Source organism: Cornus florida, unplaced genomic scaffold, assembly GCF_030987335.1.
Source record: "Cornus florida cultivar Cherokee Brave unplaced genomic scaffold, ASM3098733v1 CherokeeBrave_3.0.0_Hap2_scaffold_108, whole genome shotgun sequence".
NCBI classification, from domain to species: Eukaryota; Viridiplantae; Streptophyta; class Magnoliopsida; order Cornales; family Cornaceae; genus Cornus; species Cornus florida.
The window spans coordinates 49181-69672 of record NW_026775592.1 but is presented as its reverse complement, the minus strand read 5'-3'; the positions used below and the strand labels follow the sequence as shown (position 1 = coordinate 69672).

Sequence of the window (20492 nt, the reverse complement as noted above, 5' to 3'; positions counted from 1 at the left end):
TAAACCCCTTCCGCTACCGTTCTATTGCCCTTCCGACGCATTCGCCGGGAAATAAATAAATACATATTAATAAAATTAAAATTAAAATTAAAAATACAAAACCGGACTAAAAAGGGGTGCAACACGAGGACTTCCCAGGGGGTCACCCATCCTAGTACTACTCTCGCCCAAGCACGCTGAACTGCGGAGTCTGATGGGATCCGGTGCATTAGTGCTGGTATGATCGCACCCGACATATTCTCGCCTCCATTTCCCTATAAACCCCTTCCGCTACCGTTCTATTGCCCTTCCGACGCATTCGCCGGGAAATAAATAAATACATATTAATAAAATTAAAATTAAAATTAAAAATACAAAACCGGACTAAAAAGGGGTGCAACACGAGGACTTCCCAGGGGGTCACCCATCCTAGTACTACTCTCGCCCAAGCACGCTTAACTGCGGAGTTCTGATGGGATCCGGTGCATTAGTGCTGGTATGATCGCACCCGACATATTCTCGCCTCCATTTCCCTATAAACCCTTCCGCTACCGTTCTATTGCCCTTCCGACGCATTCGCGGGAAATAAATAAATACATATTAATAAAATTAAAATTAAATTAAAAATACAAAACCGGACTAAAAAGGGGTGCAACACGAGGACTTCCCAGGGGGTCACCCATCCTAGTACTACTCTCGCCCAAGCACGCTGAACTGCGGAGTTCTGATGGGATCCGGTGCATTAGTGCTGGTATGATCGCACCCGACATATTCTCGCCTCCATTTCCTATAAACCCCTTCCGCTACCGTTCTATTGCCTTCCGACGCTTCGCCGGGAAATAAATAAATACATATTAATAAAATTAAAATTAAAATTAAAATACAAAACCGGACTAAAAAGGGGTGCAACACGAGGACTTCCCAGGGGGTCACCATCCTAGTACTACTCTCGCCCAAGCACGCTGAACTGCGGAGTTCTGATGGGATCCGGTGCATTAGTGCTGGTATGATCGCACCCGACATATTCTCGCTCCATTTTCCCTATAAACCCCTTCCGCTACCGTTCTATTGCCTTCCGACGCATTCCGACGGGAAATAAATAATACATATTAATAAAATTAAAATTAAAATTAAAAATACAAACCGGACTAAAAAGGGGTGCAACACGAGGACTTCCCAGGGGGTCACCCATCCTAGTACTACTCTCGCCAAGCACGCTGAACTGCGGAGTTCTGATGGGATCCGGTGCATTAGTGTGGTATGATCGCACCCGCACCCGACATATTCTCGCCTCCATTTCCCTATAAACCCCTTCCGCTACCGTTCTATTGCCCTTCCGACGCATTCGCCGGGAAATAAATAAATACATATTAATAAAATTAAAATTAAAATTAAAAATACAAAACCGGACTAAAAAGGGGTGCAACACGAGGACTTCCCAGGGGGTCACCCATCCTAGTACTACTCTCGCCCAAGCACGCTTAACTGCGGAGTTCTGATGGGATCCGGTGCATTAGTGCTGGTATGATCGCACCCGACATATTCTCGCCTCCATTTCCCTATAAACCCCTTCCGCTACCGTTCTATTGCCCTTCCGACGCATTCGCCGGGAAATAAATAAATACATATTAATAAAATTAAAATTAAAATTAAAAATACAAAACCGGACTAAAAAGGGGTGCAACACGAGGACTTCCCAGGGGGTCACCCATCCTAGTACTACTCTCGCCCAAGCACGCTTAACTGCGGAGTTCTGATGGGATCCGGTGCATTAGTGCTGGTATGATCGCACCCGACATATTCTCGCCTCCATTTCCCTATAAACCCCTTCCGCTACCGTTCTATTGCCCTTCCGACGCATTCGCCGGGAAATAAATAAATACATATTAATAAAATTAAAATTAAAATTAAAAATACAAAACCGGACTAAAAAGGGGTGCAACACGAGGACTTCCCAGGGGGTCACCCATCCTAGTACTACTCTCGCCCAAGCACGCTTAACTGCGGAGTTCTGATGGGATCCGGTGCATTAGTGCTGGTATGATCGCACCCGACATATTCTCGCCTCCATTTCCCTATAAACCCCTTCCGCTACCGTTCTATTGCCCTTCCGACGCATTCGCCGGGAAATAAATAAATACATATTAATAAAATTAAAATTAAAATTAAAAATACAAAACCGGACTAAAAAGGGGTGCAACACGAGGACTTCCCAGGGGGTCACCCATCCTAGTACTACTCTCGCCCAAGCACGCTTAACTGCGGAGTTCTGATGGGATCCGGTGCATTAGTGCTGGTATGATCGCACCCGACATATTCTCGCCTCCATTTCCCTATAAACCCCTTCCGCTACCGTTCTATTGCCCTTCCGACGCATTCGCCGGGAAATAAATAAATACATATTAATAAAATTAAAATTAAAATTAAAAATACAAAACCGGACTAAAAAGGGGTGCAACACGAGGACTTCCCAGGGGGTCACCCATCCTAGTACTACTCTCGCCCAAGCACGCTTAACTGCGGAGTTCTGATGGGATCCGGTGCATTAGTGCTGGTATGATCGCACCCGACATATTCTCGCCTCCATTTCCCTATAAACCCCTTCCGCTACCGTTCTATTGCCCTTCCGACGCATTCGCCGGGAAATAAATAAATACATATTAATAAAATTAAAATTAAAATTAAAAATACAAAACCGGACTAAAAAGGGGTGCAACACGAGGACTTCCCAGGGGGTCACCCATCCTAGTACTACTCTCGCCCAAGCACGCTTAACTGCGGAGTTCTGATGGGATCCGGTGCATTAGTGCTGGTATGATCGCACCCGACATATTCTCGCCTCCATTTCCCTATAAACCCCTTCCGCTACCGTTCTATTGCCCTTCCGACGCATTCGCCGGGAAATAAATAAATACATATTAATAAAATTAAAATTAAAATTAAAAATACAAAACCGGACTAAAAAGGGGTGCAACACGAGGACTTCCCAGGGGGTCACCCATCCTAGTACTACTCTCGCCCAAGCACGCTTAACTGCGGAGTTCTGATGGGATCCGGTGCATTAGTGCTGGTATGATCGCACCCGACATATTCTCGCCTCCATTTCCCTATAAACCCCTTCCGCTACCGTTCTATTGCCCTTCCGACGCATTCGCCGGGAAATAAATAAATACATATTAATAAAATTAAAATTAAAATTAAAAATACAAAACCGGACTAAAAAGGGGTGCAACACGAGGACTTCCCAGGGGGTCACCCATCCTAGTACTACTCTCGCCCAAGCACGCTTAACTGCGGAGTTCTGATGGGATCCGGTGCATTAGTGCTGGTATGATCGCACCCGACATATTCTCGCCTCCATTTCCCTATAAACCCCTTCCGCTACCGTTCTATTGCCCTTCCGACGCATTCGCCGGGAAATAAATAAATACATATTAATAAAATTAAAATTAAAATTAAAAATACAAAACCGGACTAAAAAGGGGTGCAACACGAGGACTTCCCAGGGGGTCACCCATCCTAGTACTACTCTCGCCCAAGCACGCTTAACTGCGGAGTTCTGATGGGATCCGGTGCATTAGTGCTGGTATGATCGCACCCGACATATTCTCGCCTCCATTTCCCTATAAACCCCTTCCGCTACCGTTCTATTGCCCTTCCGACGCATTCGCCGGGAAATAAATAAATACATATTAATAAAATTAAAATTAAAATTAAAAATACAAAACCGGACTAAAAAGGGGTGCAACACGAGGACTTCCCAGGGGGTCACCCATCCTAGTACTACTCTCGCCCAAGCACGCTTAACTGCGGAGTTCTGATGGGATCCGGTGCATTAGTGCTGGTATGATCGCACCCGACATATTCTCGCCTCCATTTCCCTATAAACCCCTTCCGCTACCGTTCTATTGCCCTTCCGACGCATTCGCCGGGAAATAAATAAATACATATTAATAAAATTAAAATTAAAATTAAAAATACAAAACCGGACTAAAAAGGGGTGCAACACGAGGACTTCCCAGGGGGTCACCCATCCTAGTACTACTCTCGCCCAAGCACGCTTAACTGCGGAGTTCTGATGGGATCCGGTGCATTAGTGCTGGTATGATCGCACCCGACATATTCTCGCCTCCATTTCCCTATAAACCCCTTCCGCTACCGTTCTATTGCCCTTCCGACGCATTCGCCGGGAAATAAATAAATACATATTAATAAAATTAAAATTAAAATTAAAAATACAAAACCGGACTAAAAAGGGGTGCAACACGAGGACTTCCCAGGGGGTCACCCATCCTAGTACTACTCTCGCCCAAGCACGCTTAACTGCGGAGTTCTGATGGGATCCGGTGCATTAGTGCTGGTATGATCGCACCCGACATATTCTCGCCTCCATTTCCCTATAAACCCCTTCCGCTACCGTTCTATTGCCCTTCCGACGCATTCGCCGGGAAATAAATAAATACATATTAATAAAATTAAAATTAAAATTAAAAATACAAAACCGGACTAAAAAGGGGTGCAACACGAGGACTTCCCAGGGGGTCACCCATCCTAGTACTACTCTCGCCCAAGCACGCTTAACTGCGGAGTTCTGATGGGATCCGGTGCATTAGTGCTGGTATGATCGCACCCGACATATTCTCGCCTCCATTTCCCTATAAACCCCTTCCGCTACCGTTCTATTGCCCTTCCGACGCATTCGCCGGGAAATAAATAAATACATATTAATAAAATTAAAATTAAAATTAAAAATACAAAACCGGACTAAAAAGGGGTGCAACACGAGGACTTCCCAGGGGGTCACCCATCCTAGTACTACTCTCGCCCAAGCACGCTTAACTGCGGAGTTCTGATGGGATCCGGTGCATTAGTGCTGGTATGATCGCACCCGACATATTCTCGCCTCCATTTCCCTATAAACCCCTTCCGCTACCGTTCTATTGCCCTTCCGACGCATTCGCCGGGAAATAAATAAATACATATTAATAAAATTAAAATTAAAATTAAAAATACAAAACCGGACTAAAAAGGGGTGCAACACGAGGACTTCCCAGGGGGTCACCCATCCTAGTACTACTCTCGCCCAAGCACGCTTAACTGCGGAGTTCTGATGGGATCCGGTGCATTAGTGCTGGTATGATCGCACCCGACATATTCTCGCCTCCATTTCCCTATAAACCCCTTCCGCTACCGTTCTATTGCCCTTCCGACGCATTCGCCGGGAAATAAATAAATACATATTAATAAAATTAAAATTAAAATTAAAAATACAAAACCGGACTAAAAAGGGGTGCAACACGAGGACTTCCCAGGGGGTCACCCATCCTAGTACTACTCTCGCCCAAGCACGCTTAACTGCGGAGTTCTGATGGGATCCGGTGCATTAGTGCTGGTATGATCGCACCCGACATATTCTCGCCTCCATTTCCCTATAAACCCCTTCCGCTACCGTTCTATTGCCCTTCCGACGCATTCGCCGGGAAATAAATAAATACATATTAATAAAATTAAAATTAAAATTAAAAATACAAAACCGGACTAAAAAGGGGTGCAACACGAGGACTTCCCAGGGGGTCACCCATCCTAGTACTACTCTCGCCCAAGCACGCTTAACTGCGGAGTTCTGATGGGATCCGGTGCATTAGTGCTGGTATGATCGCACCCGACATATTCTCGCCTCCATTTCCCTATAAACCCCTTCCGCTACCGTTCTATTGCCCTTCCGACGCATTCGCCGGGAAATAAATAAATACATATTAATAAAATTAAAATTAAAATTAAAAATACAAAACCGGACTAAAAAGGGGTGCAACACGAGGACTTCCCAGGGGGTCACCCATCCTAGTACTACTCTCGCCCAAGCACGCTTAACTGCGGAGTTCTGATGGGATCCGGTGCATTAGTGCTGGTATGATCGCACCCGACATATTCTCGCCTCCATTTCCCTATAAACCCCTTCCGCTACCGTTCTATTGCCCTTCCGACGCATTCGCCGGGAAATAAATAAATACATATTAATAAAATTAAAATTAAAATTAAAAATACAAAACCGGACTAAAAAGGGGTGCAACACGAGGACTTCCCAGGGGGTCACCCATCCTAGTACTACTCTCGCCCAAGCACGCTTAACTGCGGAGTTCTGATGGGATCCGGTGCATTAGTGCTGGTATGATCGCACCCGACATATTCTCGCCTCCATTTCCCTATAAACCCCTTCCGCTACCGTTCTATTGCCCTTCCGACGCATTCGCCGGGAAATAAATAAATACATATTAATAAAATTAAAATTAAAATTAAAAATACAAAACCGGACTAAAAAGGGGTGCAACACGAGGACTTCCCAGGGGGTCACCCATCCTAGTACTACTCTCGCCCAAGCACGCTTAACTGCGGAGTTCTGATGGGATCCGGTGCATTAGTGCTGGTATGATCGCACCCGACATATTCTCGCCTCCATTTCCCTATAAACCCCTTCCGCTACCGTTCTATTGCCCTTCCGACGCATTCGCCGGGAAATAAATAAATACATATTAATAAAATTAAAATTAAAATTAAAAATACAAAACCGGACTAAAAAGGGGTGCAACACGAGGACTTCCCAGGGGGTCACCCATCCTAGTACTACTCTCGCCCAAGCACGCTTAACTGCGGAGTTCTGATGGGATCCGGTGCATTAGTGCTGGTATGATCGCACCCGACATATTCTCGCCTCCATTTCCCTATAAACCCCTTCCGCTACCGTTCTATTGCCCTTCCGACGCATTCGCCGGGAAATAAATAAATACATATTAATAAAATTAAAATTAAAATTAAAAATACAAAACCGGACTAAAAAGGGGTGCAACACGAGGACTTCCCAGGGGGTCACCCATCCTAGTACTACTCTCGCCCAAGCACGCTTAACTGCGGAGTTCTGATGGGATCCGGTGCATTAGTGCTGGTATGATCGCACCCGACATATTCTCGCCTCCATTTCCCTATAAACCCCTTCCGCTACCGTTCTATTGCCCTTCCGACGCATTCGCCGGGAAATAAATAAATACATATTAATAAAATTAAAATTAAAATTAAAAATACAAAACCGGACTAAAAAGGGGTGCAACACGAGGACTTCCCAGGGGGTCACCCATCCTAGTACTACTCTCGCCCAAGCACGCTTAACTGCGGAGTTCTGATGGGATCCGGTGCATTAGTGCTGGTATGATCGCACCCGACATATTCTCGCCTCCATTTCCCTATAAACCCCTTCCGCTACCGTTCTATTGCCCTTCCGACGCATTCGCCGGGAAATAAATAAATACATATTAATAAAATTAAAATTAAAATTAAAAATACAAAACCGGACTAAAAAGGGGTGCAACACGAGGACTTCCCAGGGGGTCACCCATCCTAGTACTACTCTCGCCCTCGCCCAAGCACGCTTAACTGCGGAGTTCTGATGGGATCCGGTGCATTAGTGCTGGTATGATCGCACCCGACATATTCTCGCCTCCATTTCCCTATAAACCCCTTCCGCTACCGTTCTATTGCCCTTCCGACGCATTCGCCGGGAAATAAATAAATACATATTAATAAAATTAAAATTAAAATTAAAAATACAAAACCGGACTAAAAAGGGGTGCAACACGAGGACTTCCCAGGGGGTCACCCATCCTAGTACTACTCTCGCCCAAGCACGCTTAACTGCGGAGTTCTGATGGGATCCGGTGCATTAGTGCTGGTATGATCGCACCCGACATATTCTCGCCTCCATTTCCCTATAAACCCCTTCCGCTACCGTTCTATTGCCCTTCCGACGCATTCGCCGGGAAATAAATAAATACATATTAATAAAATTAAAATTAAAATTAAAAATACAAAACCGGACTAAAAAGGGGTGCAACACGAGGACTTCCCAGGGGGTCACCCATCCTAGTACTACTCTCGCCCAAGCACGCTTAACTGCGGAGTTCTGATGGGATCCGGTGCATTAGTGCTGGTATGATCGCACCCGACATATTCTCGCCTCCATTTCCCTATAAACCCCTTCCGCTACCGTTCTATTGCCCTTCCGACGCATTCGCCGGGAAATAAATAAATACATATTAATAAAATTAAATTAAAATTAAAAATACAAAACCGGACTAAAAAGGGGTGCAACACGAGGACTTCCCAGGGGGTCACCCATCCTAGTACTACTCTCGCCCAAGCACGCTTAACTGCGGAGTTCTGATGGGATCCGGTGCATTAGTGCTGGTATGATCGCACCCGACATATTCTCGCCTCCATTTCCCTATAAACCCCTTCCGCTACCGTTCTATTGCCCTTCCGACGCATTCGCCGGAAATAAATAAATACATATTAATAAAATTAAAATTAAAATTAAAAATACAAAACCGGACTAAAAAGGGGGTGCAACACGAGGACTTCCCAGGGGGTCACCCATCCTAGTACTACTCTCGCCCAAGCACGCTTAACTGCGGAGTTCTGATGGGATCCGGTGCATTAGTGCTGGTATGATCGCACCCGACATATTCTCGCCTCCATTTCCCTATAAACCCCTTCCGCTACCGTTCTATTGCCCTTCCGACGCATTCGCCGGGAAATAAATAAATACATATTAATAAAATTAAAATTAAAATTAAAAATACAAAACCGGACTAAAAAGGGGTGCAACACGAGGACTTCCCAGGGGGTCACCCATCCTAGTACTACTCTCGCCCAAGCACGCTTAACTGCGGAGTTCTGATGGGATCCGGTGCATTAGTGCTGGTATGATCGCACCCGACATATTCTCGCCTCCATTTCCCTATAAACCCCTTCCGCTACCGTTCTATTGCCCTTCCGACGCATTCGCCGGGAAATAAATAAATACATATTAATAAAATTAAAATTAAAATTAAAAATACAAAACCGGACTAAAAAGGGGTGCAACACGAGGACTTCCCAGGGGGTCACCCATCCTAGTACTACTCTCGCCCAAGCACGCTTAACTGCGGAGTTCTGATGGGATCCGGTGCATTAGTGCTGGTATGATCGCACCCGACATATTCTCGCCTCCATTTCCCTATAAACCCCTTCCGCTACCGTTCTATTGCCCTTCCGACGCATTCGCCGGGAAATAAATAAATACATATTAATAAAATTAAAATTAAAATTAAAAATACAAAACCGGACTAAAAAGGGGTGCAACACGAGGACTTCCCAGGGGGTCACCCATCCTAGTACTACTCTCGCCCAAGCACGCTTAACTGCGGAGTTCTGATGGGATCCGGTGCATTAGTGCTGGTATGATCGCACCCGACATATTCTCGCCTCCATTTCCCTATAAACCCCTTCCGCTACCGTTCTATTGCCCTTCCGACGCATTCGCCGGGAAATAAATAAATACATATTAATAAAATTAAAATTAAAATTAAAAATACAAAACCGGACTAAAAAGGGGTGCAACACGAGGACTTCCCAGGGGGTCACCCATCCTAGTACTACTCTCGCCCAAGCACGCTTAACTGCGGAGTTCTGATGGGATCCGGTGCATTAGTGCTGGTATGATCGCACCCGACATATTCTCGCCTCCATTTCCCTATAAACCCCTTCCGCTACCGTTCTATTGCCCTTCCGACGCATTCGCCGGGAAATAAATAAATACATATTAATAAAATTAAAATTAAAATTAAAAATACAAAACCGGACTAAAAAGGGGTGCAACACGAGGACTTCCCAGGGGGTCACCCATCCTAGTACTACTCTCGCCCAAGCACGCTTAACTGCGGAGTTCTGATGGGATCCGGTGCATTAGTGCTGGTATGATCGCACCCGACATATTCTCGCCTCCATTTCCCTATAAACCCCTTCCGCTACCGTTCTATTGCCCTTCCGACGCATTCGCCGGGAAATAAATAAATACATATTAATAAAATTAAAATTAAAATTAAAAATACAAAACCGGACTAAAAAGGGGTGCAACACGAGGACTTCCCAGGGGGTCACCCATCCTAGTACTACTCTCGCCCAAGCACGCTTAACTGCGGAGTTCTGATGGGATCCGGTGCATTAGTGCTGGTATGATCGCACCCGACATATTCTCGCCTCCATTTCCCTATAAACCCCTTCCGCTACCGTTCTATTGCCCTTCCGACGCATTCGCCGGGAAATAAATAAATACATATTAATAAAATTAAAATTAAAATTAAAAATACAAAACCGGACTAAAAAGGGGTGCAACACGAGGACTTCCCAGGGGGTCACCCATCCTAGTACTACTCTCGCCCAAGCACGCTTAACTGCGGAGTTCTGATGGGATCCGGTGCATTAGTGCTGGTATGATCGCACCCGACATATTCTCGCCTCCATTTCCCTATAAACCCCTTCCGCTACCGTTCTATTGCCCTTCCGACGCATTCGCCGGGAAATAAATAAATACATATTAATAAAATTAAAATTAAAATTAAAAATACAAAACCGGACTAAAAAGGGGTGCAACACGAGGACTTCCCAGGGGGTCACCCATCCTAGTACTACTCTCGCCCAAGCACGCTTAACTGCGGAGTTCTGATGGGATCCGGTGCATTAGTGCTGGTATGATCGCACCCGACATATTCTCGCCTCCATTTCCCTATAAACCCCTTCCGCTACCGTTCTATTGCCCTTCCGACGCATTCGCCGGGAAATAAATAAATACATATTAATAAAATTAAAATTAAAATTAAAAATACAAAACCGGACTAAAAAGGGGTGCAACACGAGGACTTCCCAGGGGGTCACCCATCCTAGTACTACTCTCGCCCAAGCACGCTTAACTGCGGAGTTCTGATGGGATCCGGTGCATTAGTGCTGGTATGATCGCACCCGACATATTCTCGCCTCCATTTCCCTATAAACCCCTTCCGCTACCGTTCTATTGCCCTTCCGACGCATTCGCCGGGAAATAAATAAATACATATTAATAAAATTAAAATTAAAATTAAAAATACAAAACCGGACTAAAAAGGGGTGCAACACGAGGACTTCCCAGGGGGTCACCCATCCTAGTACTACTCTCGCCCAAGCACGCTTAACTGCGGAGTTCTGATGGGATCCGGTGCATTAGTGCTGGTATGATCGCACCCGACATATTCTCGCCTCCATTTCCCTATAAACCCCTTCCGCTACCGTTCTATTGCCCTTCCGACGCATTCGCCGGGAAATAAATAAATACATATTAATAAAATTAAAATTAAAATTAAAAATACAAAACCGGACTAAAAAGGGGTGCAACACGAGGACTTCCCAGGGGGTCACCCATCCTAGTACTACTCTCGCCCAAGCACGCTTAACTGCGGAGTTCTGATGGGATCCGGTGCATTAGTGCTGGTATGATCGCACCCGACATATTCTCGCCTCCATTTCCCTATAAACCCCTTCCGCTACCGTTCTATTGCCCTTCCGACGCATTCGCCGGGAAATAAATAAATACATATTAATAAAATTAAAATTAAAATTAAAAATACAAAACCGGACTAAAAAGGGGTGCAACACGAGGACTTCCCAGGGGGTCACCCATCCTAGTACTACTCTCGCCCAAGCACGCTTAACTGCGGAGTTCTGATGGGATCCGGTGCATTAGTGCTGGTATGATCGCACCCGACATATTCTCGCCTCCATTTCCCTATAAACCCCTTCCGCTACCGTTCTATTGCCCTTCCGACGCATTCGCCGGGAAATAAATAAATACATATTAATAAAATTAAAATTAAAATTAAAAATACAAAACCGGACTAAAAAGGGGTGCAACACGAGGACTTCCCAGGGGGTCACCCATCCTAGTACTACTCTCGCCCAAGCACGCTTAACTGCGGAGTTCTGATGGGATCCGGTGCATTAGTGCTGGTATGATCGCACCCGACATATTCTCGCCTCCATTTCCCTATAAACCCCTTCCGCTACCGTTCTATTGCCCTTCCGACGCATTCGCCGGGAAATAAATAAATACATATTAATAAAATTAAAATTAAAATTAAAAATACAAAACCGGACTAAAAAGGGGTGCAACACGAGGACTTCCCAGGGGGTCACCCATCCTAGTACTACTCTCGCCCAAGCACGCTTAACTGCGGAGTTCTGATGGGATCCGGTGCATTAGTGCTGGTATGATCGCACCCGACATATTCTCGCCTCCATTTCCCTATAAACCCCTTCCGCTACCGTTCTATTGCCCTTCCGACGCATTCGCCGGGAAATAAATAAATACATATTAATAAAATTAAAATTAAAATTAAAAATACAAAACCGGACTAAAAAGGGGTGCAACACGAGGACTTCCCAGGGGGTCACCCATCCTAGTACTACTCTCGCCCAAGCACGCTTAACTGCGGAGTTCTGATGGGATCCGGTGCATTAGTGCTGGTATGATCGCACCCGACATATTCTCGCCTCCATTTCCCTATAAACCCCTTCCGCTACCGTTCTATTGCCCTTCCGACGCATTCGCCGGGAAATAAATAAATACATATTAATAAAATTAAAATTAAAATTAAAAATACAAAACCGGACTAAAAAGGGGTGCAACACGAGGACTTCCCAGGGGGTCACCCATCCTAGTACTACTCTCGCCCAAGCACGCTTAACTGCGGAGTTCTGATGGGATCCGGTGCATTAGTGCTGGTATGATCGCACCCGACATACTCTCGCCTCCATTTCCCTATAAACCCCTTCCGCTACCGTTCTATTGCCCTTCCGACGCATTCGCCGGGAAATAAATAAATACATATTAATAAAATTAAAATTAAAATTAAAAATACAAAACCGGACTAAAAAGGGGTGCAACACGAGGACTTCCCAGGGGGTCACCCATCCTAGTACTACTCTCGCCCAAGCACGCTTAACTGCGGAGTTCTGATGGGATCCGGTGCATTAGTGCTGGTATGATCGCACCCGACATATTCTCGCCTCCATTTCCCTATAAACCCCTTCCGCTACCGTTCTATTGCCCTTCCGACGCATTCGCCGGGAAATAAATAAATACATATTAATAAAATTAAAATTAAAATTAAAAATACAAAACCGGACTAAAAAGGGGTGCAACACGAGGACTTCCCAGGGGGTCACCCATCCTAGTACTACTCTCGCCCAAGCACGCTTAACTGCGGAGTTCTGATGGGATCCGGTGCATTAGTGCTGGTATGATCGCACCCGACATATTCTCGCCTCCATTTCCCTATAAACCCCTTCCGCTACCGTTCTATTGCCCTTCCGACGCATTCGCCGGGAAATAAATAAATACATATTAATAAAATTAAAATTAAAATTAAAAATACAAAACCGGACTAAAAAGGGGTGCAACACGAGGACTTCCCAGGGGGTCACCCATCCTAGTACTACTCTCGCCCAAGCACGCTTAACTGCGGAGTTCTGATGGGATCCGGTGCATTAGTGCTGGTATGATCGCACCCGACATATTCTCGCCTCCATTTCCCTATAAACCCCTTCCGCTACCGTTCTATTGCCCTTCCGACGCATTCGCCGGGAAATAAATAAATACATATTAATAAAATTAAAATTAAAATTAAAAATACAAAACCGGACTAAAAAGGGGTGCAACACGAGGACTTCCCAGGGGGTCACCCATCCTAGTACTACTCTCGCCCAAGCACGCTTAACTGCGGAGTTCTGATGGGATCCGGTGCATTAGTGCTGGTATGATCGCACCCGACATATTCTCGCCTCCATTTCCCTATAAACCCCTTCCGCTACCGTTCTATTGCCCTTCCGACGCATTCGCCGGGAAATAAATAAATACATATTAATAAAATTAAAATTAAAATTAAAAATACAAAACCGGACTAAAAAGGGGTGCAACACGAGGACTTCCCAGGGGGTCACCCATCCTAGTACTACTCTCGCCCAAGCACGCTTAACTGCGGAGTTCTGATGGGATCCGGTGCATTAGTGCTGGTATGATCGCACCCGACATATTCTCGCCTCCATTTCCCTATAAACCCCTTCCGCTACCGTTCTATTGCCCTTCCGACGCATTCGCCGGGAAATAAATAAATACATATTAATAAAATTAAAATTAAAATTAAAAATACAAAACCGGACTAAAAAGGGGTGCAACACGAGGACTTCCCAGGGGGTCACCCATCCTAGTACTACTCTCGCCCAAGCACGCTTAACTGCGGAGTTCTGATGGGATCCGGTGCATTAGTGCTGGTATGATCGCACCCGACATATTCTCGCCTCCATTTCCCTATAAACCCCTTCCGCTACCGTTCTATTGCCCTTCCGACGCATTCGCCGGGAAATAAATAAATACATATTAATAAAATTAAAATTAAAATTAAAAATACAAAACCGGACTAAAAAGGGGTGCAACACGAGGACTTCCCAGGGGGTCACCCATCCTAGTACTACTCTCGCCCAAGCACGCTTAACTGCGGAGTTCTGATGGGATCCGGTGCATTAGTGCTGGTATGATCGCACCCGACATATTCTCGCCTCCATTTCCCTATAAACCCCTTCCGCTACCGTTCTATTGCCCTTCCGACGCATTCGCCGGGAAATAAATAAATACATATTAATAAAATTAAAATTAAAATTAAAAATACAAAACCGGACTAAAAAGGGGTGCAACACGAGGACTTCCCAGGGGGTCACCCATCCTAGTACTACTCTCGCCCAAGCACGCTTAACTGCGGAGTTCTGATGGGATCCGGTGCATTAGTGCTGGTATGATCGCACCCGACATATTCTCGCCTCCATTTCCCTATAAACCCCTTCCGCTACCGTTCTATTGCCCTTCCGACGCATTCGCCGGGAAATAAATAAATACATATTAATAAAATTAAAATTAAAATTAAAAATACAAAACCGGACTAAAAAGGGGTGCAACACGAGGACTTCCCAGGGGGTCACCCATCCTAGTACTACTCTCGCCCAAGCACGCTTAACTGCGGAGTTCTGATGGGATCCGGTGCATTAGTGCTGGTATGATCGCACCCGACATATTCTCGCCTCCATTTCCCTATAAACCCCTTCCGCTACCGTTCTATTGCCCTTCCGACGCATTCGCCGGGAAATAAATAAATACATATTAATAAAATTAAAATTAAAATTAAAAATACAAAACCGGACTAAAAAGGGGTGCAACACGAGGACTTCCCAGGGGGTCACCCATCCTAGTACTACTCTCGCCCAAGCACGCTTAACTGCGGAGTTCTGATGGGATCCGGTGCATTAGTGCTGGTATGATCGCACCCGACATATTCTCGCCTCCATTTCCCTATAAACCCCTTCCGCTACCGTTCTATTGCCCTTCCGACGCATTCGCCGGGAAATAAATAAATACATATTAATAAAATTAAAATTAAAATTAAAAATACAAAACCGGACTAAAAAGGGGTGCAACACGAGGACTTCCCAGGGGGTCACCCATCCTAGTACTACTCTCGCCCAAGCACGCTTAACTGCGGAGTTCTGATGGGATCCGGTGCATTAGTGCTGGTATGATCGCACCCGACATACTCTCGCCTCCATTTCCCTATAAACCCCTTCCGCTACCGTTCTATTGCCCTTCCGACGCATTCGCCGGGAAATAAATAAATACATATTAATAAAATTAAAATTAAAATTAAAAATACAAAACCGGACTAAAAAGGGGTGCAACACGAGGACTTCCCAGGGGGTCACCCATCCTAGTACTACTCTCGCCCAAGCACGCTTAACTGCGGAGTTCTGATGGGATCCGGTGCATTAGTGCTGGTATGATCGCACCCGACATATTCTCGCCTCCATTTCCCTATAAACCCCTTCCGCTACCGTTCTATTGCCCTTCCGACGCATTCGCCGGGAAATAAATAAATACATATTAATAAAATTAAAATTAAAATTAAAAATACAAAACCGGACTAAAAAGGGGTGCAACACGAGGACTTCCCAGGGGGTCACCCATCCTAGTACTACTCTCGCCCAAGCACGCTTAACTGCGGAGTTCTGATGGGATCCGGTGCATTAGTGCTGGTATGATCGCACCCGACATACTCTCGCCTCCATTTCCCTATAAACCCCTTCCGCTACCGTTCTATTGCCCTTCCGACGCATTCGCCGGGAAATAAATAAATACATATTAATAAAATTAAAATTAAAATTAAAAATACAAAACCGGACTAAAAAGGGGTGCAACACGAGGACTTCCCAGGGGGTCACCCATCCTAGTACTACTCTCGCCCAAGCACGCTTAACTGCGGAGTTCTGATGGGATCCGGTGCATTAGTGCTGGTATGATCGCACCCGACATATTCTCGCCTCCATTTCCCTATAAACCCCTTCCGCTACCGTTCTATTGCCCTTCCGACGCATTCGCCGGGAAATAAATAAATACATATTAATAAAATTAAAATTAAAATTAAAAATACAAAACCGGACTAAAAAGGGGTGCAACACGAGGACTTCCCAGGGGGTCACCCATCCTAGTACTACTCTCGCCCAAGCACGCTTAACTGCGGAGTTCTGATGGGATCCGGTGCATTAGTGCTGGTATGATCGCACCCGACATATTCTCGCCTCCATTTCCCTATAAACCCCTTCCGCTACCGTTCTATTGCCCTTCCGACGCATTCGCCGGGAAATAAATAAATACATATTAATAAAATTAAAATTAAAATTAAAAATACAAAACCGGACTAAAAAGGGGTGCAACACGAGGACTTCCCAGGGGGTCACCCATCCTAGTACTACTCTCGCCCAAGCACGCTTAACTGCGGAGTTCTGATGGGATCCGGTGCATTAGTGCTGGTATGATCGCACCCGACATATTCTCGCCTCCATTTCCCTATAAACCCCTTCCGCTACCGTTCTATTGCCCTTCCGACGCATTCGCCGGGAAATAAATAAATACATATTAATAAAATTAAAATTAAAATTAAAAATACAAAACCGGACTAAAAAGGGGTGCAACACGAGGACTTCCCAGGGGGTCACCCATCCTAGTACTACTCTCGCCCAAGCACGCTTAACTGCGGAGTTCTGATGGGATCCGGTGCATTAGTGCTGGTATGATCGCACCCGACATATTCTCGCCTCCATTTCCCTATAAACCCCTTCCGCTACCGTTCTATTGCCCTTCCGACGCATTCGCCGGGAAATAAATAAATACATATTAATAAAATTAAAATTAAAATTAAAAATACAAAACCGGACTAAAAAGGGGTGCAACACGAGGACTTCCCAGGGGGTCACCCATCCTAGTACTACTCTCGCCCAAGCACGCTTAACTGCGGAGTTCTGATGGGATCCGGTGCATTAGTGCTGGTATGATCGCACCCGACATATTCTCGCCTCCATTTCCCTATAAACCCCTTCCGCTACCGTTCTATTGCCCTTCCGACGCATTCGCCGGGAAATAAATAAATACATATTAATAAAATTAAAATTAAAATTAAAAATACAAAACCGGACTAAAAAGGGGTGCAACACGAGGACTTCCCAGGGGGTCACCCATCCTAGTACTACTCTCGCCCAAGCACGCTTAACTGCGGAGTTCTGATGGGATCCGGTGCATTAGTGCTGGTATGATCGCACCCGACATATTCTCGCCTCCATTTCCCTATAAACCCCTTCCGCTACCGTTCTATTGCCCTTCCGACGCATTCGCCGGGAAATAAATAAATACATATTAATAAAATTAAAATTAAAATTAAAAATACAAAACCGGACTAAAAAGGGGTGCAACACGAGGACTTCCCAGGGGGTCACCCATCCTAGTACTACTCTCGCCCAAGCACGCTTAACTGCGGAGTTCTGATGGGATCCGGTGCATTAGTGCTGGTATGATCGCACCCGACATATTCTCGCCTCCATTTCCCTATAAACCCCTTCCGCTACCGTTCTATTGCCCTTCCGACGCATTCGCCGGGAAATAAATAAATACATATTAATAAAATTAAAATTAAAATTAAAAATACAAAACCGGACTAAAAAGGGGTGCAACACGAGGACTTCCCAGGGGGTCACCCATCCTAGTACTACTCTCGCCCAAGCACGCTTAACTGCGGAGTTCTGATGGGATCCGGTGCATTAGTGCTGGTATGATCGCACCCGACATATTCTCGCCTCCATTTCCCTATAAACCCCTTCCGCTACCGTTCTATTGCCCTTCCGACGCATTCGCCGGGAAATAAATAAATACATATTAATAAAATTAAAATTAAAATTAAAAATACAAAACCGGACTAAAAAGGGGTGCAACACGAGGACTTCCCAGGGGGTCACCCATCCTAGTACTACTCTCGCCCAAGCACGCTTAACTGCGGAGTTCTGATGGGATCCGGTGCATTAGTGCTGGTATGATCGCACCCGACATATTCTCGCCTCCATTTCCCTATAAACCCCTTCCGCTACCGTTCTATTGCCCTTCCGACGCATTCGCCGGGAAATAAATAAATACATATTAATAAAATTAAAATTAAAATTAAAAATACAAAACCGGACTAAAAAGGGGTGCAACACGAGGACTTCCCAGGGGGTCACCCATCCTAGTACTACTCTCGCCCAAGCACGCTTAACTGCGGAGTTCTGATGGGATCCGGTGCATTAGTGCTGGTATGATCGCACCCGACATATTCTCGCCTCCATTTCCCTATAAACCCCTTCCGCTACCGTTCTATTGCCCTTCCGACGCATTCGCCGGGAAATAAATAAATACATATTAATAAAATTAAAATTAAAATTAAAAATACAAAACCGGACTAAAAAGGGGTGCAACACGAGGACTTCCCAGGGGGTCACCCATCCTAGTACTACTCTCGCCCAAGCACGCTTAACTGCGGAGTTCTGATGGGATCCGGTGCATTAGTGCTGGTATGATCGCACCCGACATATTCTCGCCTCCATTTCCCTATAAACCCCTTCCGCTACCGTTCTATTGCCCTTCCGACGCATTCGCCGGGAAATAAATAAATACATATTAATAAAATTAAAATTAAAATTAAAAATACAAAACCGGACTAAAAAGGGGTGCAACACGAGGACTTCCCAGGGGGTCACCCATCCTAGTACTACTCTCGCCCAAGCACGCTTAACTGCGGAGTTCTGATGGGATCCGGTGCATTAGTGCTGGTATGATCGCACCCGACATATTCTCGCCTCCATTTCCCTATAAACCCCTTCCGCTACCGTTCTATTGCCCTTCCGACGCATTCGCCGGGAAATAAATAAATACATATTAATAAAATTAAAATTAAAATTAAAAATACAAAACCGGACTAAAAAGGGGTGCAACACGAGGACTTCCCAGGGGGTCACCCATCCTAGTACTACTCTCGCCCAAGCACGCTTAACTGCGGAGTTCTGATGGGATCCGGTGCATTAGTGCTGGTATGATCGCACCCGACATATTCTCGCCTCCATTTCCCTATAAACCCCTTCCGCTACCGTTCTATTGCCCTTCCGACGCATTCGCCGGGAAATAAATAAATACATATTAATAAAATTAAAATTAAAATTAAAAATACAAAACCGGACTAAAAAGGGGTGCAACACGAGGACTTCCCAGGGGGTCACCCATCCTAGTACTACTCTCGCCCAAGCACGCTTAACTGCGGAGTTCTGATGGGATCCGGTGCATTAGTGCTGGTATGATCGCACCCGACATACTCTCGCCTCCATTTCCCTATAAACCCCTTCCGCTACCGTTCTATTGCCCTTCCGACGCATTCGCCGGGAAATAAATAAATACATATTAATAAAATTAAAATTAAAATTAAAAATACAAAACCGGACTAAAAAGGGGTGCAACACGAGGACTTCCCAGGGGGTCACCCATCCTAGTACTACTCTCGCCCAAGCACGCTTAACTGCGGAGTTCTGATGGGATCCGGTGCATTAGTGCTGGTATGATCGCACCCGACATATTCTCGCCTCCATTTCCCTATAAACCCCTTCCGCTACCGTTCTATTGCCCTTCCGACGCATTCGCCGGGAAATAAATAAATACATATTAATAAAATTAAAATTAAAATTAAAAATACAAAACCGGACTAAAAAGGGGTGCAACACGAGGACTTCCCAGGGGGTCACCCATCCTAGTACTACTCTCGCCCAAGCACGCTTAACTGCGGAGTTCTGATGGGATCCGGTGCATTAGTGCTGGTATGATCGCACCCGACATACTCTCGCCTCCATTTCCCTATAAACCCCTTCCGCTACCGTTCTATTGCCCTTCCGACGCATTCGCCGGGAAATAAATAAATACATATTAATAAAATTAAAATTAAAATTAAAAATACAAAACCGGACTAAAAAGGGGTGCAACACGAGGACTTCCCAGGGGGTCACCCATCCTAGTACTACTCTCGCCCAAGCACGCTTAACTGCGGAGTTCTGATGGGATCCGGTGCATTAGTGCTGGTATGATCGCACCCGACATATTCTCGCCTCCATTTCCCTATAAACCCCTTCCGCTACCGTTCTATTGCCCTTCCGACGCATTCGCCGGGAAATAAATAAATACATATTAATAAAATTAAAATTAAAATTAAAAATACAAAACCGGACTAAAA

At 45.3% G+C, this 20492-nt stretch overlaps 78 non-coding genes and 1 pseudogene across 78 annotated transcripts; all 79 read right to left on the bottom strand.

Annotated features, from left to right (window-relative positions):
- Positions 1-113: 113 nt before the first annotated feature.
- On the bottom strand, positions 114-231 carry LOC132288180 (5S ribosomal RNA). Its single transcript, XR_009473532.1, has one exon. It is a non-coding gene; the product is annotated as a 5S ribosomal RNA (ribosomal RNA).
- Positions 232-370: 139 nt separating this feature from the next.
- LOC132288056 (5S ribosomal RNA) lies at positions 371-489 on the bottom strand. Its single transcript, XR_009473415.1, has one exon. It is a non-coding gene; the product is annotated as a 5S ribosomal RNA (ribosomal RNA).
- A 136-nt stretch (positions 490-625) lies between these two features.
- On the bottom strand, positions 626-744 carry LOC132288137 (5S ribosomal RNA). Its single transcript, XR_009473492.1, has one exon. It is a non-coding gene; the product is annotated as a 5S ribosomal RNA (ribosomal RNA).
- Positions 745-879: 135 nt separating this feature from the next.
- LOC132288177 (5S ribosomal RNA) lies at positions 880-997 on the bottom strand. The gene has a single exon (XR_009473530.1). It is a non-coding gene; the product is annotated as a 5S ribosomal RNA (ribosomal RNA).
- Positions 998-1134: 137 nt separating this feature from the next.
- Positions 1135-1251, bottom strand: LOC132288182 (5S ribosomal RNA). The gene has a single exon (XR_009473534.1). It is a non-coding gene; the product is annotated as a 5S ribosomal RNA (ribosomal RNA).
- Positions 1252-1396: 145 nt separating this feature from the next.
- On the bottom strand, positions 1397-1515 carry LOC132288055 (5S ribosomal RNA). The gene has a single exon (XR_009473414.1). It is a non-coding gene; the product is annotated as a 5S ribosomal RNA (ribosomal RNA).
- A 139-nt stretch (positions 1516-1654) lies between these two features.
- On the bottom strand, positions 1655-1773 carry LOC132288053 (5S ribosomal RNA). The gene has a single exon (XR_009473413.1). It is a non-coding gene; the product is annotated as a 5S ribosomal RNA (ribosomal RNA).
- Positions 1774-1912: 139 nt separating this feature from the next.
- LOC132288052 (5S ribosomal RNA) lies at positions 1913-2031 on the bottom strand. Its single transcript, XR_009473412.1, has one exon. It is a non-coding gene; the product is annotated as a 5S ribosomal RNA (ribosomal RNA).
- A 139-nt stretch (positions 2032-2170) lies between these two features.
- Positions 2171-2289, bottom strand: LOC132288051 (5S ribosomal RNA). Its single transcript, XR_009473411.1, has one exon. It is a non-coding gene; the product is annotated as a 5S ribosomal RNA (ribosomal RNA).
- A 139-nt stretch (positions 2290-2428) lies between these two features.
- LOC132288050 (5S ribosomal RNA) lies at positions 2429-2547 on the bottom strand. The gene has a single exon (XR_009473410.1). It is a non-coding gene; the product is annotated as a 5S ribosomal RNA (ribosomal RNA).
- Positions 2548-2686: 139 nt separating this feature from the next.
- On the bottom strand, positions 2687-2805 carry LOC132288049 (5S ribosomal RNA). Its single transcript, XR_009473409.1, has one exon. It is a non-coding gene; the product is annotated as a 5S ribosomal RNA (ribosomal RNA).
- A 139-nt stretch (positions 2806-2944) lies between these two features.
- On the bottom strand, positions 2945-3063 carry LOC132288048 (5S ribosomal RNA). The gene has a single exon (XR_009473408.1). It is a non-coding gene; the product is annotated as a 5S ribosomal RNA (ribosomal RNA).
- A 139-nt stretch (positions 3064-3202) lies between these two features.
- LOC132288047 (5S ribosomal RNA) lies at positions 3203-3321 on the bottom strand. The gene has a single exon (XR_009473407.1). It is a non-coding gene; the product is annotated as a 5S ribosomal RNA (ribosomal RNA).
- A 139-nt stretch (positions 3322-3460) lies between these two features.
- On the bottom strand, positions 3461-3579 carry LOC132288046 (5S ribosomal RNA). The gene has a single exon (XR_009473406.1). It is a non-coding gene; the product is annotated as a 5S ribosomal RNA (ribosomal RNA).
- Positions 3580-3718: 139 nt separating this feature from the next.
- LOC132288044 (5S ribosomal RNA) lies at positions 3719-3837 on the bottom strand. Its single transcript, XR_009473404.1, has one exon. It is a non-coding gene; the product is annotated as a 5S ribosomal RNA (ribosomal RNA).
- A 139-nt stretch (positions 3838-3976) lies between these two features.
- Positions 3977-4095, bottom strand: LOC132288043 (5S ribosomal RNA). Its single transcript, XR_009473403.1, has one exon. It is a non-coding gene; the product is annotated as a 5S ribosomal RNA (ribosomal RNA).
- A 139-nt stretch (positions 4096-4234) lies between these two features.
- On the bottom strand, positions 4235-4353 carry LOC132288042 (5S ribosomal RNA). Its single transcript, XR_009473402.1, has one exon. It is a non-coding gene; the product is annotated as a 5S ribosomal RNA (ribosomal RNA).
- Positions 4354-4492: 139 nt separating this feature from the next.
- On the bottom strand, positions 4493-4611 carry LOC132288041 (5S ribosomal RNA). The gene has a single exon (XR_009473401.1). It is a non-coding gene; the product is annotated as a 5S ribosomal RNA (ribosomal RNA).
- A 139-nt stretch (positions 4612-4750) lies between these two features.
- Positions 4751-4869, bottom strand: LOC132288040 (5S ribosomal RNA). Its single transcript, XR_009473400.1, has one exon. It is a non-coding gene; the product is annotated as a 5S ribosomal RNA (ribosomal RNA).
- Positions 4870-5008: 139 nt separating this feature from the next.
- On the bottom strand, positions 5009-5127 carry LOC132288039 (5S ribosomal RNA). Its single transcript, XR_009473399.1, has one exon. It is a non-coding gene; the product is annotated as a 5S ribosomal RNA (ribosomal RNA).
- A 139-nt stretch (positions 5128-5266) lies between these two features.
- On the bottom strand, positions 5267-5385 carry LOC132288037 (5S ribosomal RNA). Its single transcript, XR_009473398.1, has one exon. It is a non-coding gene; the product is annotated as a 5S ribosomal RNA (ribosomal RNA).
- A 139-nt stretch (positions 5386-5524) lies between these two features.
- On the bottom strand, positions 5525-5643 carry LOC132288036 (5S ribosomal RNA). The gene has a single exon (XR_009473397.1). It is a non-coding gene; the product is annotated as a 5S ribosomal RNA (ribosomal RNA).
- A 139-nt stretch (positions 5644-5782) lies between these two features.
- LOC132288035 (5S ribosomal RNA) lies at positions 5783-5901 on the bottom strand. The gene has a single exon (XR_009473396.1). It is a non-coding gene; the product is annotated as a 5S ribosomal RNA (ribosomal RNA).
- Positions 5902-6040: 139 nt separating this feature from the next.
- On the bottom strand, positions 6041-6159 carry LOC132288034 (5S ribosomal RNA). The gene has a single exon (XR_009473395.1). It is a non-coding gene; the product is annotated as a 5S ribosomal RNA (ribosomal RNA).
- A 139-nt stretch (positions 6160-6298) lies between these two features.
- LOC132288032 (5S ribosomal RNA) lies at positions 6299-6417 on the bottom strand. Its single transcript, XR_009473393.1, has one exon. It is a non-coding gene; the product is annotated as a 5S ribosomal RNA (ribosomal RNA).
- Positions 6418-6556: 139 nt separating this feature from the next.
- Positions 6557-6675, bottom strand: LOC132288031 (5S ribosomal RNA). The gene has a single exon (XR_009473392.1). It is a non-coding gene; the product is annotated as a 5S ribosomal RNA (ribosomal RNA).
- A 139-nt stretch (positions 6676-6814) lies between these two features.
- On the bottom strand, positions 6815-6933 carry LOC132288030 (5S ribosomal RNA). The gene has a single exon (XR_009473391.1). It is a non-coding gene; the product is annotated as a 5S ribosomal RNA (ribosomal RNA).
- Positions 6934-7072: 139 nt separating this feature from the next.
- On the bottom strand, positions 7073-7191 carry LOC132288029 (5S ribosomal RNA). Its single transcript, XR_009473390.1, has one exon. It is a non-coding gene; the product is annotated as a 5S ribosomal RNA (ribosomal RNA).
- A 139-nt stretch (positions 7192-7330) lies between these two features.
- On the bottom strand, positions 7331-7455 carry LOC132288178 (5S ribosomal RNA; annotated as a pseudogene).
- A 139-nt stretch (positions 7456-7594) lies between these two features.
- Positions 7595-7713, bottom strand: LOC132288028 (5S ribosomal RNA). Its single transcript, XR_009473389.1, has one exon. It is a non-coding gene; the product is annotated as a 5S ribosomal RNA (ribosomal RNA).
- Positions 7714-7852: 139 nt separating this feature from the next.
- LOC132288027 (5S ribosomal RNA) lies at positions 7853-7971 on the bottom strand. The gene has a single exon (XR_009473388.1). It is a non-coding gene; the product is annotated as a 5S ribosomal RNA (ribosomal RNA).
- Positions 7972-8109: 138 nt separating this feature from the next.
- Positions 8110-8228, bottom strand: LOC132288026 (5S ribosomal RNA). The gene has a single exon (XR_009473387.1). It is a non-coding gene; the product is annotated as a 5S ribosomal RNA (ribosomal RNA).
- Positions 8229-8367: 139 nt separating this feature from the next.
- On the bottom strand, positions 8368-8486 carry LOC132288025 (5S ribosomal RNA). The gene has a single exon (XR_009473386.1). It is a non-coding gene; the product is annotated as a 5S ribosomal RNA (ribosomal RNA).
- Positions 8487-8625: 139 nt separating this feature from the next.
- Positions 8626-8744, bottom strand: LOC132288024 (5S ribosomal RNA). The gene has a single exon (XR_009473385.1). It is a non-coding gene; the product is annotated as a 5S ribosomal RNA (ribosomal RNA).
- A 139-nt stretch (positions 8745-8883) lies between these two features.
- On the bottom strand, positions 8884-9002 carry LOC132288023 (5S ribosomal RNA). Its single transcript, XR_009473384.1, has one exon. It is a non-coding gene; the product is annotated as a 5S ribosomal RNA (ribosomal RNA).
- Positions 9003-9141: 139 nt separating this feature from the next.
- On the bottom strand, positions 9142-9260 carry LOC132288021 (5S ribosomal RNA). Its single transcript, XR_009473382.1, has one exon. It is a non-coding gene; the product is annotated as a 5S ribosomal RNA (ribosomal RNA).
- A 139-nt stretch (positions 9261-9399) lies between these two features.
- Positions 9400-9518, bottom strand: LOC132288020 (5S ribosomal RNA). The gene has a single exon (XR_009473381.1). It is a non-coding gene; the product is annotated as a 5S ribosomal RNA (ribosomal RNA).
- Positions 9519-9657: 139 nt separating this feature from the next.
- LOC132288019 (5S ribosomal RNA) lies at positions 9658-9776 on the bottom strand. The gene has a single exon (XR_009473380.1). It is a non-coding gene; the product is annotated as a 5S ribosomal RNA (ribosomal RNA).
- Positions 9777-9915: 139 nt separating this feature from the next.
- LOC132288018 (5S ribosomal RNA) lies at positions 9916-10034 on the bottom strand. The gene has a single exon (XR_009473379.1). It is a non-coding gene; the product is annotated as a 5S ribosomal RNA (ribosomal RNA).
- Positions 10035-10173: 139 nt separating this feature from the next.
- Positions 10174-10292, bottom strand: LOC132288017 (5S ribosomal RNA). The gene has a single exon (XR_009473378.1). It is a non-coding gene; the product is annotated as a 5S ribosomal RNA (ribosomal RNA).
- A 139-nt stretch (positions 10293-10431) lies between these two features.
- On the bottom strand, positions 10432-10550 carry LOC132288016 (5S ribosomal RNA). The gene has a single exon (XR_009473376.1). It is a non-coding gene; the product is annotated as a 5S ribosomal RNA (ribosomal RNA).
- Positions 10551-10689: 139 nt separating this feature from the next.
- Positions 10690-10808, bottom strand: LOC132288015 (5S ribosomal RNA). The gene has a single exon (XR_009473375.1). It is a non-coding gene; the product is annotated as a 5S ribosomal RNA (ribosomal RNA).
- Positions 10809-10947: 139 nt separating this feature from the next.
- On the bottom strand, positions 10948-11066 carry LOC132288014 (5S ribosomal RNA). The gene has a single exon (XR_009473374.1). It is a non-coding gene; the product is annotated as a 5S ribosomal RNA (ribosomal RNA).
- Positions 11067-11205: 139 nt separating this feature from the next.
- LOC132288013 (5S ribosomal RNA) lies at positions 11206-11324 on the bottom strand. The gene has a single exon (XR_009473373.1). It is a non-coding gene; the product is annotated as a 5S ribosomal RNA (ribosomal RNA).
- A 139-nt stretch (positions 11325-11463) lies between these two features.
- Positions 11464-11582, bottom strand: LOC132288011 (5S ribosomal RNA). The gene has a single exon (XR_009473372.1). It is a non-coding gene; the product is annotated as a 5S ribosomal RNA (ribosomal RNA).
- Positions 11583-11721: 139 nt separating this feature from the next.
- On the bottom strand, positions 11722-11840 carry LOC132288009 (5S ribosomal RNA). Its single transcript, XR_009473370.1, has one exon. It is a non-coding gene; the product is annotated as a 5S ribosomal RNA (ribosomal RNA).
- A 139-nt stretch (positions 11841-11979) lies between these two features.
- LOC132288008 (5S ribosomal RNA) lies at positions 11980-12098 on the bottom strand. Its single transcript, XR_009473369.1, has one exon. It is a non-coding gene; the product is annotated as a 5S ribosomal RNA (ribosomal RNA).
- A 139-nt stretch (positions 12099-12237) lies between these two features.
- Positions 12238-12356, bottom strand: LOC132288007 (5S ribosomal RNA). Its single transcript, XR_009473368.1, has one exon. It is a non-coding gene; the product is annotated as a 5S ribosomal RNA (ribosomal RNA).
- A 139-nt stretch (positions 12357-12495) lies between these two features.
- Positions 12496-12614, bottom strand: LOC132288006 (5S ribosomal RNA). Its single transcript, XR_009473367.1, has one exon. It is a non-coding gene; the product is annotated as a 5S ribosomal RNA (ribosomal RNA).
- A 139-nt stretch (positions 12615-12753) lies between these two features.
- On the bottom strand, positions 12754-12872 carry LOC132288005 (5S ribosomal RNA). Its single transcript, XR_009473366.1, has one exon. It is a non-coding gene; the product is annotated as a 5S ribosomal RNA (ribosomal RNA).
- Positions 12873-13011: 139 nt separating this feature from the next.
- Positions 13012-13130, bottom strand: LOC132288004 (5S ribosomal RNA). The gene has a single exon (XR_009473365.1). It is a non-coding gene; the product is annotated as a 5S ribosomal RNA (ribosomal RNA).
- Positions 13131-13269: 139 nt separating this feature from the next.
- On the bottom strand, positions 13270-13388 carry LOC132288003 (5S ribosomal RNA). Its single transcript, XR_009473364.1, has one exon. It is a non-coding gene; the product is annotated as a 5S ribosomal RNA (ribosomal RNA).
- Positions 13389-13527: 139 nt separating this feature from the next.
- Positions 13528-13646, bottom strand: LOC132288002 (5S ribosomal RNA). Its single transcript, XR_009473363.1, has one exon. It is a non-coding gene; the product is annotated as a 5S ribosomal RNA (ribosomal RNA).
- A 139-nt stretch (positions 13647-13785) lies between these two features.
- On the bottom strand, positions 13786-13904 carry LOC132288001 (5S ribosomal RNA). Its single transcript, XR_009473362.1, has one exon. It is a non-coding gene; the product is annotated as a 5S ribosomal RNA (ribosomal RNA).
- Positions 13905-14043: 139 nt separating this feature from the next.
- On the bottom strand, positions 14044-14162 carry LOC132288000 (5S ribosomal RNA). Its single transcript, XR_009473361.1, has one exon. It is a non-coding gene; the product is annotated as a 5S ribosomal RNA (ribosomal RNA).
- A 139-nt stretch (positions 14163-14301) lies between these two features.
- Positions 14302-14420, bottom strand: LOC132287998 (5S ribosomal RNA). The gene has a single exon (XR_009473359.1). It is a non-coding gene; the product is annotated as a 5S ribosomal RNA (ribosomal RNA).
- Positions 14421-14559: 139 nt separating this feature from the next.
- LOC132287997 (5S ribosomal RNA) lies at positions 14560-14678 on the bottom strand. Its single transcript, XR_009473358.1, has one exon. It is a non-coding gene; the product is annotated as a 5S ribosomal RNA (ribosomal RNA).
- Positions 14679-14817: 139 nt separating this feature from the next.
- Positions 14818-14936, bottom strand: LOC132287996 (5S ribosomal RNA). The gene has a single exon (XR_009473357.1). It is a non-coding gene; the product is annotated as a 5S ribosomal RNA (ribosomal RNA).
- Positions 14937-15075: 139 nt separating this feature from the next.
- LOC132287995 (5S ribosomal RNA) lies at positions 15076-15194 on the bottom strand. Its single transcript, XR_009473356.1, has one exon. It is a non-coding gene; the product is annotated as a 5S ribosomal RNA (ribosomal RNA).
- Positions 15195-15333: 139 nt separating this feature from the next.
- On the bottom strand, positions 15334-15452 carry LOC132287994 (5S ribosomal RNA). The gene has a single exon (XR_009473355.1). It is a non-coding gene; the product is annotated as a 5S ribosomal RNA (ribosomal RNA).
- A 139-nt stretch (positions 15453-15591) lies between these two features.
- On the bottom strand, positions 15592-15710 carry LOC132287993 (5S ribosomal RNA). The gene has a single exon (XR_009473354.1). It is a non-coding gene; the product is annotated as a 5S ribosomal RNA (ribosomal RNA).
- A 139-nt stretch (positions 15711-15849) lies between these two features.
- LOC132287992 (5S ribosomal RNA) lies at positions 15850-15968 on the bottom strand. Its single transcript, XR_009473353.1, has one exon. It is a non-coding gene; the product is annotated as a 5S ribosomal RNA (ribosomal RNA).
- A 139-nt stretch (positions 15969-16107) lies between these two features.
- LOC132287991 (5S ribosomal RNA) lies at positions 16108-16226 on the bottom strand. The gene has a single exon (XR_009473352.1). It is a non-coding gene; the product is annotated as a 5S ribosomal RNA (ribosomal RNA).
- Positions 16227-16365: 139 nt separating this feature from the next.
- On the bottom strand, positions 16366-16484 carry LOC132287990 (5S ribosomal RNA). The gene has a single exon (XR_009473351.1). It is a non-coding gene; the product is annotated as a 5S ribosomal RNA (ribosomal RNA).
- A 139-nt stretch (positions 16485-16623) lies between these two features.
- LOC132287989 (5S ribosomal RNA) lies at positions 16624-16742 on the bottom strand. Its single transcript, XR_009473350.1, has one exon. It is a non-coding gene; the product is annotated as a 5S ribosomal RNA (ribosomal RNA).
- Positions 16743-16881: 139 nt separating this feature from the next.
- Positions 16882-17000, bottom strand: LOC132287987 (5S ribosomal RNA). Its single transcript, XR_009473348.1, has one exon. It is a non-coding gene; the product is annotated as a 5S ribosomal RNA (ribosomal RNA).
- Positions 17001-17139: 139 nt separating this feature from the next.
- LOC132287985 (5S ribosomal RNA) lies at positions 17140-17258 on the bottom strand. Its single transcript, XR_009473347.1, has one exon. It is a non-coding gene; the product is annotated as a 5S ribosomal RNA (ribosomal RNA).
- Positions 17259-17397: 139 nt separating this feature from the next.
- Positions 17398-17516, bottom strand: LOC132287984 (5S ribosomal RNA). The gene has a single exon (XR_009473346.1). It is a non-coding gene; the product is annotated as a 5S ribosomal RNA (ribosomal RNA).
- A 139-nt stretch (positions 17517-17655) lies between these two features.
- LOC132287983 (5S ribosomal RNA) lies at positions 17656-17774 on the bottom strand. The gene has a single exon (XR_009473345.1). It is a non-coding gene; the product is annotated as a 5S ribosomal RNA (ribosomal RNA).
- A 139-nt stretch (positions 17775-17913) lies between these two features.
- On the bottom strand, positions 17914-18032 carry LOC132287982 (5S ribosomal RNA). Its single transcript, XR_009473344.1, has one exon. It is a non-coding gene; the product is annotated as a 5S ribosomal RNA (ribosomal RNA).
- A 139-nt stretch (positions 18033-18171) lies between these two features.
- Positions 18172-18290, bottom strand: LOC132287981 (5S ribosomal RNA). Its single transcript, XR_009473343.1, has one exon. It is a non-coding gene; the product is annotated as a 5S ribosomal RNA (ribosomal RNA).
- Positions 18291-18429: 139 nt separating this feature from the next.
- LOC132287980 (5S ribosomal RNA) lies at positions 18430-18548 on the bottom strand. The gene has a single exon (XR_009473342.1). It is a non-coding gene; the product is annotated as a 5S ribosomal RNA (ribosomal RNA).
- A 139-nt stretch (positions 18549-18687) lies between these two features.
- LOC132287979 (5S ribosomal RNA) lies at positions 18688-18806 on the bottom strand. Its single transcript, XR_009473341.1, has one exon. It is a non-coding gene; the product is annotated as a 5S ribosomal RNA (ribosomal RNA).
- Positions 18807-18945: 139 nt separating this feature from the next.
- Positions 18946-19064, bottom strand: LOC132287978 (5S ribosomal RNA). The gene has a single exon (XR_009473340.1). It is a non-coding gene; the product is annotated as a 5S ribosomal RNA (ribosomal RNA).
- A 139-nt stretch (positions 19065-19203) lies between these two features.
- On the bottom strand, positions 19204-19322 carry LOC132287977 (5S ribosomal RNA). The gene has a single exon (XR_009473339.1). It is a non-coding gene; the product is annotated as a 5S ribosomal RNA (ribosomal RNA).
- Positions 19323-19461: 139 nt separating this feature from the next.
- Positions 19462-19580, bottom strand: LOC132287975 (5S ribosomal RNA). Its single transcript, XR_009473337.1, has one exon. It is a non-coding gene; the product is annotated as a 5S ribosomal RNA (ribosomal RNA).
- Positions 19581-19719: 139 nt separating this feature from the next.
- Positions 19720-19838, bottom strand: LOC132287974 (5S ribosomal RNA). The gene has a single exon (XR_009473336.1). It is a non-coding gene; the product is annotated as a 5S ribosomal RNA (ribosomal RNA).
- A 139-nt stretch (positions 19839-19977) lies between these two features.
- On the bottom strand, positions 19978-20096 carry LOC132287973 (5S ribosomal RNA). The gene has a single exon (XR_009473335.1). It is a non-coding gene; the product is annotated as a 5S ribosomal RNA (ribosomal RNA).
- A 139-nt stretch (positions 20097-20235) lies between these two features.
- LOC132287972 (5S ribosomal RNA) lies at positions 20236-20354 on the bottom strand. Its single transcript, XR_009473334.1, has one exon. It is a non-coding gene; the product is annotated as a 5S ribosomal RNA (ribosomal RNA).
- Positions 20355-20492: the final 138 nt, after the last annotated feature.